This window comes from Leucoraja erinacea, chromosome 25, assembly GCF_028641065.1.
Source record: "Leucoraja erinacea ecotype New England chromosome 25, Leri_hhj_1, whole genome shotgun sequence".
Lineage (NCBI taxonomy): Eukaryota > Metazoa > Chordata > Chondrichthyes > Rajiformes > Rajidae > Leucoraja > Leucoraja erinaceus.
In genome coordinates this window covers 27068797-27083053 of record NC_073401.1, presented here as the reverse complement: position 1 = coordinate 27083053, position 14257 = coordinate 27068797, and the positions used below count along the sequence as shown (strand labels likewise).

General features: G+C 42.1%; 1 protein-coding gene and 1 long non-coding RNA gene across 3 annotated transcripts in view; one reads left to right on the top strand and one right to left on the bottom strand.

The window, feature by feature from the left end:
• Positions 1–7120, bottom strand: part of LOC129709177 (uncharacterized) — a 34149-nt gene extending 27029 nt beyond the window's left edge. For both annotated transcript variants that reach the window (XR_008725475.1, XR_008725474.1), the window contains exon 1: positions 6961–7120. This is a non-coding gene — a long non-coding RNA (uncharacterized LOC129709177). The remainder of the gene's footprint in view (positions 1–6960) is intronic.
• Positions 7121–7228: 108 nt separating this feature from the next.
• Positions 7229–14257, top strand: part of LOC129709174 (coronin-1C-like) — a 92765-nt gene continuing 85736 nt past the window's right edge. The window contains exon 1 of the mRNA XM_055655337.1: positions 7229–7372. The gene's annotated coding sequence lies outside the window, so the exon portion shown is untranslated. The remainder of the gene's footprint in view (positions 7373–14257) is intronic.

Below are 14257 nucleotides of genomic sequence, written 5' to 3'. Positions count from 1 at the left end.
AGAATCAAAAAATCTGATTTTCCGTTCATGAATCTCATAATAAGGAGGCCATTCAACCCACTAAAGAGTCTATGATAATTTTTAGAGCAATCCCATGAATACCGTTCCCTCACTGCCACCCATTGTCTCTCACATGCCCATCAATCTCATTACAATTCTCCTCCCACCAATCTGGACTGCAGAGAATTTAGTGAAAATAGTTAACCTACTAACTAGCATGTCTTTGAGATGTTGGGGGAAACCACTGACCTAGGTAGTCACTGGAAGAAAGAGCAAATTCTACACAGCATTGGATATCGTTCTAACCTGGCTCATTGGAGCTGTGAGGCAGAAGCACAACCTTTTGTGCCGCTGTAATCTCATTACTGTTTCTAGGAGCTTGAGTACTCAAAACTGAGTTTTCCACGTGACATCTACATCTTGAATTTATAATCATACATTAACAATTTAATATAAAAACATCTATTTCATGGCATTATTCAAGAGAGGAGCATAGCTATTAGCGGTGATATTTGCCCACTAGTGGGGTGTTGAGCAACAAATGTGGGAAAATAATAATTTATCTTTTCCCTTCCATGATTTTGGCCAATAAAGGGCTTAGAAGGGTCTTGACCCAAAACGTTACCCATTCCTTCTCTCCAGAGATGCTGCCTGTCCCGCTGAGTTACTCCAGCATTTTGTTTCTATTAAGAGCTTGCCTAGTTGGTTTGACTTAAACATTTTGCAAAATATTCTTCTGTGGTTTTACCACGGAATCAGAACTTTGAATGTGAGAGAGAAGAGTAAGTCCAAACCAATAGCTGCATTGCATTGGATTGTGTGGTGCAGCGTGTATTGTATGTAATTAGATGCCTTCAAAGCATAATGAAAGTTACACAGGTGCAAGTTATTGCAACATGCATGATGTGTGCTTCAAAGGGCACTAAGATGCAAGATCACATACGTCATTAACCGGATGAACACGAGAATTTCATGATAAGAGGTTGGGTGGATGTAGTTGAACAGATTAAAGGCTGTCAAGCACTAAAATGTGTCTCATTGATACCACCTTGCAGTAAAAAACACTGATTCACACAAGGTGGGGTTCCACATGCAATGCCAATCATCTTATGGCTCATCCAATTGGACTTTTTCATTTAAAACTATTTTCAGGATTTGGGTGTTTCCAGCAAGACCAATATTTATTGCCCTTGAGACCATGGCGATGAGCTGTCACAAGGCAATAAAGTAAAACAGCACAGAAACCCTATACACTCACGACTGTATGGCCAAATTCGGTTCTAGCTCCATTTACAAGTTTGCAGATAACACCACTGTGGTGGGCCGAATCACAAAGAATCACAAGACGGAGTACAGGAAGGAGATTGAGAACTTAGTGACATGGTGTCAGGACATTAACTTCTCCCTCACTGTCAGCAAGATGAAAGAACTAGTTATTGACTTCAGGAAAAATGGTAGAGTGCCCGCCCCAATCAGCAGGAGATAGTTATCATCTAGCACTATTATGACATGAAAGTTACTTGCCACATATCAGTCCATGCCCAACTGTTGCCTGGGTGTTGCCACGTGCAGGCTTTGGCTGCTTCTTTTGCTGATGAGTTGTGAACAACATTCCCACTTCTGACCCAACATTGTAAGAATGCAGGCAAAGATGACTGGTCCTAGGACACTACTGTGACGAACTGAAGTAGTGATGTCCTGGGATCACAACCATCTTCCATTGTGCAACGTACGATTCCAGTCATTGCAATGTTCTTCTTCTGATGCCCATTGGCTTCAGTTTTGCCAAAGTGCCTTGATGGCACTCAAGGTCAAATTCTGCTTTGATATCAAGGGCAGTTACTCTTACCTTTCCTGCAAATTTCACTGTCCATGTTTGGACCAAAGTTGTGATGAACTCATGAGCTGAGCGTGTTGGCAAAACCAAAACTAGGCATCAGTAGGAAGGTTATTGACTAGCAAGTGCCACATGATAACATTGTCAAAGATGACTTCCTTCGCTTTGTTGAAGATAGATTTGGCAATATTGGACTACATTTGTCCTGTTTTTTATGTGAAACATGGAATTTCCTGCTTCACTGGGTAAATGCCACTGTTTTAACTATACTGAAACAGCTTGGCTAGAGGTACAGCTGTTCAGGAGTTGGGATGTCATCATGTCCTGTAGCTTTGGTTGTATGTTTTGTTCTCAGCCATTTGCTGGTACAGGTGCACAACCTTTTATCCGAAAGCCTTGGGACCAGACACTTGTCGGATTTCGGACATTTTCGGATTTCTGAATGGAAGATTTTTAGTGTAGATTAGGTAGGTAGCGCGGGCGGCTTGAAAGGTCTGGAGCGGCTGCCTCCTCCCCGGAGACCGGGGAATCATTGTAAATCTTTGCATAAATGTTAGTCAGTTAGTTTGGAGGGATTTTATGTGGTGGTGGTGGGGTGAAGGGGGAAACTTTAATTCTTAGTCCCCTACCTGGTCGGCGACTCCCAACATCGCGGAGCTGGGGGCTCCGTCCGGCCGCGGGCGGCGCCGGTTGGAGCTCCGACCCCGGCAACTCTACTCCTGGCTGCGAGGCACTCCAAATCCAGCGCCGCCCGCTGCCGGACGCCCGCAGTCCCAGCTCCGCGAATGTTGGGAGTCGGCGGCCACAGCGCTCCGGAGCTTACCGCACGTCGACCCGGTAAGGCATTGCCCGCTCCCCGCTGGTATCCCAGCGCTGCGACGCCGCCGACTCCCAACATTCGCGGAGCTAGGGCTGCGGGCGTACAGACCTGGTTTCGGGTCAAGTTTGGCGCCAAACGCGAGCTTTGGTGTGCAGACGACATCCTGGAAAAAATGGCCGGTTTTCGGAGTTTTTCGGTTTCCGGAACTCCGGATAAAAGGTTGTGCACCTGTATCACATGAATTGAATAATGATGAACATCATCAGTGTAATTCAACATTACAGTCAAGCCTAGAGCAGCCAAGCATCTGCATTTAAGCATATGCAAGGGTTTAATATGGGACTTTCAAATTCAATTAAATGCTACATTTAGTGACTGACATATGGAATTGTTACACCTACAATTTTCAATAGAATTAAAGATTAAAACTACGATGGTGATTCAGTGACGGTGCAGCAGTAGATTGCCAGCAATTGGTATTTCTGGGAACAATATCATTTGCAACTTTCCAACACGTCCTTACTCATTGATGTATCTCTGGAAACTGTTACATTTTACTGGCAGAACCTGACTACATTTCTGAAAGCTTAACAACATTGATCCACTAATTGCTGTTTCCCATGATTACATCAATAGCCGCAGCCTACCGTTCCACATGCTGCAATGAATTCCAATCCTATGGAATTCTTCGGGAAATACTTTGTCCTATTGCCAATCAAATGTCTTTGCTTTGTGTTCTGAAATTAAATTTCACTCCTGTTAAAATTTGATTATCAGTATTTAGCTCAGCTTTTATTTATAATGTACAGGCATTCATTTTACTTGGGTAGGATTTCACAAGACTGACTGTAAAATTTACTTATTTATTTTGGATGGTTTAATAAGCATATGTAAGTGATAAATAGTGCTGGAACTACATGCTAATAGTCTAGAACACTTCCACTTTAAGTTGGCTTGGTTAACGGGTATGGAGAAAGTATTTTTTTTCTGCAAAGTGAAAGCTTTAATATTTGTTACCAGGCATGTGGAAAAAAACAAGATAACTCCTGTCCAACCTTAAAAACCCATGACCGCTGGATATATTTTCCACGTTCTCATGGAAACTTTGATCTATTGCTCCATTTCCCCAGGCATAAATTCTGCAATGGTCTCATGGAAGATCTCCTGAGTTCCATTTTAAATCATTTATTGTGCCACAAACTCTTCCCTTTTCCACACCATCCCCTCTGACTTTTCGCTCTCTGATGTTGAGCGGTCTGTTCTCAGCAGAGCCCTCACCATTGTACCCCTAAGCCCGCTCCTCAATTAGTTCCGGGTCCACCGTGATGTTGAGCTCTTCTTCCGTCGCCTCTGCCTTCATGCCTATTTCTTTGTCAAGAAGTCCTTCGGGCCCTCAGCTACTATCTGGAACATAGATTTATCAAGTTCTCTTCGACTAACACATTTTCCTCCTCCTGAAACTTGTACTTACCTTGAACAACTTCTCATGATTCCTCCCACTTTCTACAAATCAACAAAATAGTCACGACAATCTCATAGGCTTCCTTCTTTCTTCTTCCACCCGACTTTATCTGCCAATCAATCCCCCCTCACTGACATCCTCCTATCGCTTGCGAGTCCTTCCTCCCCCAACTCACCTCCATGTACTGGCTATTTTCCCTCTTCTCCAACAGTCCAGATGAAAGGTTCCTAATCTAAAATGTTAACAGTCCATTTCCCTTCACAGATGCTAGTCCATATGCTGAGTTCCTCCAGCAGATTTTTTGTTGTTCCAGATTCCAACATCTGTAGTCTCTTCTGTCTCCTTTTTCTTATTCTTGCAGGCTCCAATTCTGCCATTGCATTCAAGTAAACATCTGTGTCCGAATTTAAAACCCTTCCTGGGATTTGCCTACATTTACCAATTAATTTCATCTAATCCTGAAAGCCAGACTACCATCCCATTCCATTTTTACCCATGTTTCATAGTTTGCAAAGATTTAAACCATCATGCACCCAAACTCTAGAAATCCCTTTATAAATCCCTCAAAATTTTCTCTGCATCTTTAAAGGATAACTCAAAATGAAACACTTCAACAAATACGCATTCTGCAAGACACAAGGAACTGCAGATGCTGGAATGCAGAGTCCGAAGAAGGTCCCAACCCAAATTGTCCTCCAGAGATAGACACAAAATGCTGGAGTAATTCAGCGATACAGGAAGGATTTCTGGAAAAAAGGAATGGGTGGCGTTTCGGTTCGAGACCCTTCTTCAGACTGAAGAATCATCACCCATTCCTTCTATCCAGAGATGCTGCCTGTCCCGCTGAGTTACTCCAGCATTTTGTGTCTATCTTCAGTTTAAATCAGCATCTGCAGTTTCTTCCTACACATGTTCTCCAAAGATGATGTCTGACCCACTGAGTTACTCCACCATTTCGTATTCTTCAGGACGATTGCTGTGTAAATGTTGTCTCTATTTTGCCGCCACTGCTACTTAATGATCTTTAATAGCCTATGGTATTTAGTAGTTGGTGCTGTTTGATACAATCTACATTAATGTTCAGAACTAAGACTTTTTAAATGTGCAGGATGTGTTTTGGCTTTAAGGAGAAAAATATACCGGTAATTAACTTCTCTGAAGCATTTGGCAATGATTTCAAATTCAACTCCATAGATAGAGTGCACAAGCCTACTGAGACTCTGTGAAAGATCCCACAATGAAGTCATCTCCAGTACCTGGGCCAACACTTATTCCCCAGCTAATATTAATAAATTTATCTTGTCATTGTTGCACTAGTGTTTGCAAGAGCTTGTAGTGTGCAAATTGGCTGGTATGTTTCCTCCAAGATTGACTAACATTTATCAAATGATGTTTTGGTTAAGTTCTTCCTGCTTCTTCTAAAGGGCTGGAATATAATTCCAAGAAAGACGGTCAGTGAGTCTGCACTTGTATTGCCACACTGGAAACACCGGATGCAATAGATGTGGTTAGAGGAGGTGCACATAAACCTCTGTCTCACTTGGAAAGACTGCTGGGGTCTCTGGATAGAGGCAAGAGGCAGGGTGGGAGGAAGTGTAGTCCAGATAACCGTGGGAGTCAGTAGGTGTGGTGTTCTGTGCCCTTGGAATGATCTTCAGATGAGAACATAAGTGTTCAGTTCAATATGCTAGGAGAGTGGGAGACACAAAAGGTGCCCGGAACCTAATGGACACTATCAATTAATTGAAGTGGGACTCAGTAAACATTTCATGAGAAAACAAAGAATTGCTGATGCTGGTTTACTATAAAAAAAATGACACAAAGTGCTGGAGTAACTCCTCGGGTTAGACAACATCTTGGAGATTTTCAGTGTTTCAATCACTGTTCAAGTGACATTCACTTGACTATGATTTTCGGCGCATCTTACTGTTCTTTTACTTTGATTCTCTAGCTAGACTGCTTTAAAAGAACTTTAAAGAATATATAACAAAATCCCATAAGGCATTGGAGCAGAATCAGGCCATTTGTCCCATTGAGTCTACTCTGTCATTTGATCAAGGCAGATCCATTTTTCCAACTCCATTCTCCTGCCTTCTTCCCAAACCTTTTGATGCCCTTACTAATCAAGTACCTAACAATCTCCACTATAAAAATACCCAATGTCTTGGCCTCCACAAATGAATTCCACAGATTCACCACCTTCTGGCCAAAGCTATTTCAGTCAGAATGTGTATGGGTTTCCATGAATTCAACAACTCTTCAATTATTCTCCCAAGTGCAAATTGTGTTTGGATTGAGTTTAGTTTATTGTCAAATGTACCCAGGTGCAATGAAATGTTTTTTTTGTAACCTGCTAATCGGAATGACAATACATGATTACAACCAAGCCATCTGCAGTGTACATATATTCTTCACCAATCTGCCCAGTCATTTCTTTTCTCCACACAAACAGCTTACCAGTTTATAGCAAAGATACTAGAGGAGTTATAATATACTATAATAGAGCTCTGCTCTATAATCTTTGGTTTATATGGTGAAGGCAGGAGAATGGGGTTTGGAGGGAGATAGATCATCCATGATTGAATGGCGGGTTGTAGACTTTAGGGTCCGAATGGCCTAATTCTATTCCGATCACTTATGACCTTATGAATATTGTGTGTGTTTTTTTGTTGTTGCATTTCTCATTTTATTTCGGACGTCCAACAGCTGCCGTATTTTGGAGACACCAGAAGCTGCAGAGAAGCTTTGCTTTTGGTTGAGGCACCCACCCGTCCATCATCAGGCGAGTTCCCCACGTCTCTACCTCAGCAAAATTTAAAATGTAAACGGTGTAAATCGTACCGAAGGTCTTCTCAACACTCGGTGCCGTTCGTTGTGGACGAGGAGTGCTTTTTGAAGCCGGGCAAATGCGCTCGACCTCCACGCGGCCGCTACCGCGACCAAGACCAAGACCGCGAGCGTCCTCGTCTCGCGTCAGTCAGTCAGTCGACGCTCGACTCCAACGGTCAAAGCGCTTCCATATTAGGAGCGCCGGACGTCTCGGGAGGGAGCGTTCCGATTGGCCGGCCGCGGCGAGGGCGGGATGGGGTTGGGGGGCGGGAGGGGGGAGATCGGTGGGCGCGCAGGCGCACTGGCAGTCGGGCGTTGCTTCCGGTCGGTGCGAGTGAGGAGCGAAGTGGTCGGAGCTGGCGACAGCGCGAGACAGAGGAAGAAAGAGAGAGAAAAAGGAAGAGAAAAAGGGCCCAAACTCGAAGTAAGTGAGACGGGCAGCTCGGGTTAACGAGACGAGGAGCACTCACCCCCCCACACACACACACACCTGACGCCCGGGTTCGTTATTCGTGTCGATGTTGTCATTTTTAATTTGTGGTATCTGGCGTTGGCGCCTTACATAGACACGACATGCTGGAGTAACTCAGTGGGACATCTCTGCGATGCTGTCTGTCCCGCTGAGATACTCCAGCATTTCTGTGTCTATCTCCCGTGGAAATCCAGCACCTGCAGTTCCTTCCTACACGTTGACGCCTCTCAGTTGGCAGAGTTGCTGTAGGGACCACGAGAGCGATGCAGGAGCATCGATGGGAATGAATGAGCCTCCTCCAGGGCAATTAACCCTCAGCGTGCCATCTCGGGGTCCCTATCTGTCGCCTTTTCTCTTCTGTCCGTGCCTTTTGTGGCAGTTCAATGATTAAAGGGTTTCAGGCTTTCCAGTTGCTATTGGCAGCGATTTTATGAGGAGCAGGTAGATGTGGAGGAATTGAAAACGAAAACCTACGAGCGAACGTAACTGAGATGGGAACATTTGTTTCGATGTCAACTCATAATGAACTGACGGAGTACACATACATCTAAATCGGCCTCTCCCGATCACACCCAAATACTCTTGTCAAAAACTAACATCAAAGTAGTTACTGCGTCAGGCGATCTAAATTCCGCGTTTGGTGCATAAAGAACACTTGAATAAATGATCCCGTTTTGATATGAATCGGGTTGTTTTGCCGAAGAGCAAATTTCATGAGAATCTCTTCTAATAACTTGAGTTTGTTGTTTTTGCAGTATATTTTGTATATTTAGCCATTGATTCGTGGTTTTGGATCTGATTGGGTGTGATTTTCTTTTTTGTATTATGCTTCTGTGGCTTTTTTGAATATATATATGATTGGTAGGGGAAAATCTCGAGTCTAGGGAAGATATAGAAATGTATTGGTGAATTTTGTCACGTAAACGGAGATACTGTGAAGCTTCACACAATGTTGAAGGTTATAACGTTTTGACTACGTCCGATAGCTTTTTAGGGGGGTATGCCAGTATGCAGTGGTCCTTCATCTTTGAATCCATTATCAGTACTACCCATAGGTTTGTTTTTTTTTAACTTAAATGCATGTTAGAAATCTAACACTATTATAAACTAATATCTGGCCATTTGATGTAACAGTATTTATCTCTCAAAGTATGCTAGAGTTAGTATGGAAATTATATTCAGGAGTTGTTGAACTTGAAAGCTGATTGAATTAGTATTACAACGTAAAAGGATGCAAAGTGCAGGAGTAACTCATTAGGTCAGGAAGAATCTGGAGAAAATTACATTTCGGGATGAGATTCCCTCATCAGGCTTAATTTAATTAATATTAAGTGATTCAATAGTCTTAGTGTAAATATTGTTAAAGTATTCATTTTGCTGACAGGGCAGCACAGTGCCGCAGCTGGTAGAACTGCTGTCTCTCAGTGCCAGACATCCTGGCTTGATCCTGACCATTGGTGCTGTTTATGTGGTGTGTGGTCTCATCATCCACCTCCAGTGTAGTGTTGTTTAAGTTAGTAGACCCTTCACCCCAACATTATGAATTATCTTCCTAAATCCATTGCCTTTATATCTTTTGATGCCAAACCCTCTGGAAAAACTGCCTCGGTTTCCTTAATGTTCTGGTCTGCTGGCTTTCCTTTTTGTAATGTCACATAAAATGTTATTATAATTTGAATTCTTTCTGCAGGATTCAGTGATGACTATCAGCTGATGTATTGATAATTTAATGTTGGTCCCATGCACTATCTGAGTATAGTTACTACAGTAGTTGTTTGATGACAATTCAGAGAAACAACCCTGTCTGTCCGGTCCCCACCGCCGCCAATATTGAGTGGCTTGAAGCTTTGCAAGTGTGATGTAGTGCTGTGTAGTTCATTCTTTGGGTGTTACATTTGCAGGCCACCTGTTGTCACCATAATACAATCTCCAACTATCTGAATGTTTCATGGCAAAGTAAAGTGATGCCAAATACTTCCACACATTGAGCTTTTGAATGCTTCCCTGTCTGAGATCTGCTAATTCAACATAAACTAGGACAAATGTTGGCTTGCATCACTGTGTTCCATGTCAAGCACTGCTCTTACTAATTGATATGTAAGAAGAGCCTCTGATTTGATTTCTGCACTATATTGATTGTATTTGTTCTGAACTAAATTTACATTCCATAAAATCTAATCTAAATCTGACCAAAGTTTTAAAGATTAATGAATTGATCATCCAAGTTTCAAAAGTTACAAACATTTCATTTATTTTCAGTTATGAATGCAGTCTTTGGCTTTTTCTTTGCATAATGTGTCTATAGTTTTTGACTGTTGAGAATGCCCAGTGTGTCCAGTGGATCTTCCCTTTTATAAAGAGGAAGAGTTCTGGGTCTACAGAACTGAAAAGCATGAAGCTCTCTGCAGTTACAATGGCATAAACTGTTCCATATTAGCATAAGAATTGCCTTTTATTGTCATCCATTTTAAAAAGTGGCTTTAATTTACTGGTTAAGTGCAACTGAGTCATAGGATGCTAGAATGAGTCCCATTGTTGATATAATGTCCAGAAATGACAAAATATCTTAATTAAATGAAAGGCTGTGAATGTCCCTTTTCACTGTGAGAATGATTTATAACTCGTGATGACTGCATTTTGCTTCAAGCAATTTTATTTTACAAGTGTGCTTGATGAATACATTGCACTTTTGGACAAAAGCTAGTTAAAGAACGGTTAGCAGTTGCTATTATTTGAAAGCCAAGTGATTAATATTTCAATAACAATCCAATTCAAAAGTTTTAATTTAAATATTTCCCCTATTTGATTAAAAAAAAATGCTATTTCAGTATGCTGCAATTGTAGATTATTATGTAGCATGTTAAAGAATTATGATGGTATGTTAAAGAATTATAATGCACCCCAATCTGTGGAGACACTGAGCTCTACCAAGTTTTCTTTGGTCATTGACAATATAATTAGTCCTGCTGCAGAATGGCTTTGCTAACTCAACACCTTATTTTCATCAGCAATTAGGATAGACAATAGAGTAGACATTAGGTGCAGGAGTAGACCATACGGCCCTTCAATCCAGCACCGCCATTCAATGTGATCATGGCTGATCATCCACAATCAGTACCTCGTTCCTGCCTTCTCCCCAATCCCCTGACTCCGCTATCTTCAAGAGACCTATCTAGCTCCCTCTTGAAAGTTTCCAGAGAACTGGCTTCCACCGCCCTCTGAGGCAGAGAATTCCACAGACTCACAACTGTGTGTGAAAATGTGTTTCCTCATCTCCGTTCTAAACGGCTTACCTCTTATTCTTAAACTGGCACCTTGGCAAAATGAAAAGGGCGCTTTGTTTAGTTTCCAAATGCAGGCCTTGACTGTTAACAGCGTTTTTTAGTGATGTAAGGGCATTAGCAGATCAGTTGAAGTAAATATGGAAGAGGGTGGATAGTTAGCTTATTTTAATGACGCGGTATATTTCATGACCTCAATAGTCCCAAGTGCTTCACAATTAATGAAAGTATTTCTGAAGTGTAGATACCACTGTAATAATATAAGAGATTTGGCAGTTAATTCACACAAATCTCTTGTGGGAATGATCTAGCCAGCAGATTGTCTGCTTCAGTTGTTGATTAAGGAATAGTGAAAGATCCCTTGTGCTGCTTTTACTAGGTCTTTTATTTCTGCTAGAGAGGACAAATTTTTGGTTTGTCACTTTGTAAATCGGAGGATTTCATTTTAATCAAATATGATTTTAAGCAATCTTTAAATAGAGAGCAAAAAGAAATTGAAGTTTGTAGCCTTTCCAGTTGATACTAGACAATAGATGCAGGAGTAGGCCGTTCGGCCCTTCGAGCAGTAACCCATTCCTGCCTTCTCCCCATATCACCTGACTCTGCTATCTTTAAGAGCCCTATCTAGCTCTCTCTTGAAAGTATCCAAGGAACCGGCCTCCACCGCCCTCTGAGGCAGAGAATTCCACAGACTCACAAGTCCCTGTGAGAAAAAGTGTTTCCTCGTCTCCGTTCTAAATGGCTTACCCCTTATTCTTAAATTGTGGCCCCTAGTTCTGGACTTCCCCAACATCGGGAACATGTTTCCTGCCTCTAGCGTGTCCAAACCCATAACAATCTTATATGTTTCAATAGGAATCCCCTCTCAACCTTCTAAACTCCAGAGTGTACAAGCACAGCCGCTCCATTCTCTCAGCATATGACAGTCTCGCCATCCCGGGAATTAACCTTGTAAACCTGCGCTGCACTCCCTCAATAGCAAGAATGTCCTTCCTCAAATTAGGAGACCAAAATTGCACACAATTATCCAGGTGTGGTATCACTAGTGCCCTGTACAACTGCAGAAGGACCTCTTTGACCCTATACTCGACTACTCTTGTTATAAAGGCCAACATGACATTCGCTTTCTTCACTGCCTGCTGTACCTGCATGCTTACTTTCATAGACTGATGAACAAGGACCCCCAGATCCCGTCGTACTTCGCCATTTAGATAGTAAACTGCCTTCCTATTTTTGATACCAAAGTGGATAACCTCACATTTATCCACATTAAACTTCATCTACCATGCATCTGCCCACTCCCCCAACCTGTCCAAGTCACCCTGCATTCTCATAGCATCCTCCTCACAGTTCACACTGCCCCCCAGCTTTGTGTCATCTGCAAATTTGCTAATGTTACTTTGAATCCCTTCATCCAAATCATTGATGTATATTGTAAATAGCAGTGGTCCCAGCACCGAGCCTTGCAGTACCCCACTACTCACTGCCTGCCATTCTTAAAGGGACCCGTTAATCCCTACTCTTTGTTTCCTGTCTGCCAACCAATTTTCTATTTATGTCAGCATTCTACCCCCAATACCATGTGCCCTAATTTTGCCCACTAATCTACTATGTGGGACTGTATCAAATGTTTTCTGAAAGTCCAGGTACACTACATCCACTGGCTCTCCCTTGTTCTTCCTCAAAAAAATCCAGAAGATTAGTAAAGCATCATTTCCCCTTTGTAAATCCACGCTGACTCAGACCGATCCTTTTAATGCTATCCAAATGTGCAGCTATTTCATCTTTTATAATTGACTCCAGCATCTTCCCCACCACCGATGTCAGGCTAACTAGTCTATAATTCCCTGTTTTCTCTCACCCGCCTTTCTTAAAAAGTGGGATAACATTAGCTACCCTCAAATCCACAGGAACTGATCCTGATCTGAGAACATTGCAAAATTATCACCAATGCATCCACGATTTCTAGAGCCACTTCCTTAAGTAACCTGGGATGCAGACCATCAGGCCCTGGAGATTTACCAGCCTTCAGTCCCATCAGTCTACCCAACACCATTTCCTGCCTAATGTGGATTTCCTTCAGTTCCTCCGTCACCCCAGATCCTCTGGCCATTACTATATCAGGAAGATTGTTTGTGTCCTCCTTAGTGAAGACGGATCCAAAGTACCTGTTCAACTCATCTGCATTTCCTAGTTCCCCATAATATGGGAATATTGGATTTGTCTGTGTTCTGGAAGCACTATTGAATAGAAAAGTTCAATTACAATTAATGAAACTTTTTTTGGCGATTCAAATATAGCAAGCTTAAAAAATGTCCAAATCCCAGAGAATGACATTTTTCCATGTAAACAGAAACAGCTGTAAATATCCGGAAGATTTAAGCAACATCAATGAACAGAAGTACAGAATGAACTTTTCTGGTTGGTGACCTAGTATCTGCACTGGATGAAGTTAAAAGATTTAGTCATTTATAAGTGGAACTGTGTAGGAGTCAGGACAGACTAAGACAAAGAATTGAATTGGCAAGCGACCAGAAGAAACTCAGGGTCATGATTATAGATGTTCAAAAAGCGACCAGCTATGGGCTTTATGGGTCACCCAAGCAACGTTTTGTTTCTGTAGATTGTGAATACTGCCAGTATCTTGCCCTTGGCTGGTTGGAGAATGAAGAACTGAGGCATTTTGTTTTCAATGAATATATAGCACACTGCCAGTGTGAGAGATTAAAGATTGTTGGCATTGATCCTCTCCTTCCACTCTTCAAAGAAGTCTAATAGAATTGGATTAGTATTCCATTTTCAGCTGAATGAATGACTTGTCTTGCCTGCAGCGAGTTAAGACTGCATTGGAATTCAGTATTTGGAGTTGTGCAAGTATTGTGACAAGAATAGGGCTTCAGTACCGAGCTTGATTTTAATGTTTTTTGGCATTTATAACACTATTTACATCATTGCATTGTTGTCAAAGGCAGGAGTGTATCTGCTGCAGAATCATAACAATGACATGACTGCCTGCAGAATCGTAGATATGTTAAACTGCTTTTTAATATCAGGTTCAGTTTATAAGAAACTGCCCGGGAGAGTTCGTGATCTAAAATGAGATTAGTGAAATGTGACTTTTAGACTTTAGAGTTGCAGCGCAGAAACAGGCCCTTCGGCCTTCCGAATCCACACCGACCAGCGATCACCCTGTAAACTAGCACTATCCTGCACACGAGAGACATTTTACAATTTTACGGAAGCCAATTAACCTACAAGCTTGCACGTCTTTGGAGTGTGGGAGGAAATCGGAGAAACCCCCATGCGGTCACGGGCAGAATGTACAATCTCCACAAAGACAGCACCCCTAGTCAGGATCGAATCTGGGCCTCTGGCGCTGTAAGGCAGCAATTCTACTGCTGTGTCACTGTGTATCCTTCAGTGTTTTTGCTGCTGATTTAGCTTCCACAAGAAGGGATTGGTATAATATTCTTACTTTAGAAATTGTATGAGATACGGGGCAGATGATACATTACCGAACTCAAAATCAACATCCTGTGCCTCTCGTTACTGAGCA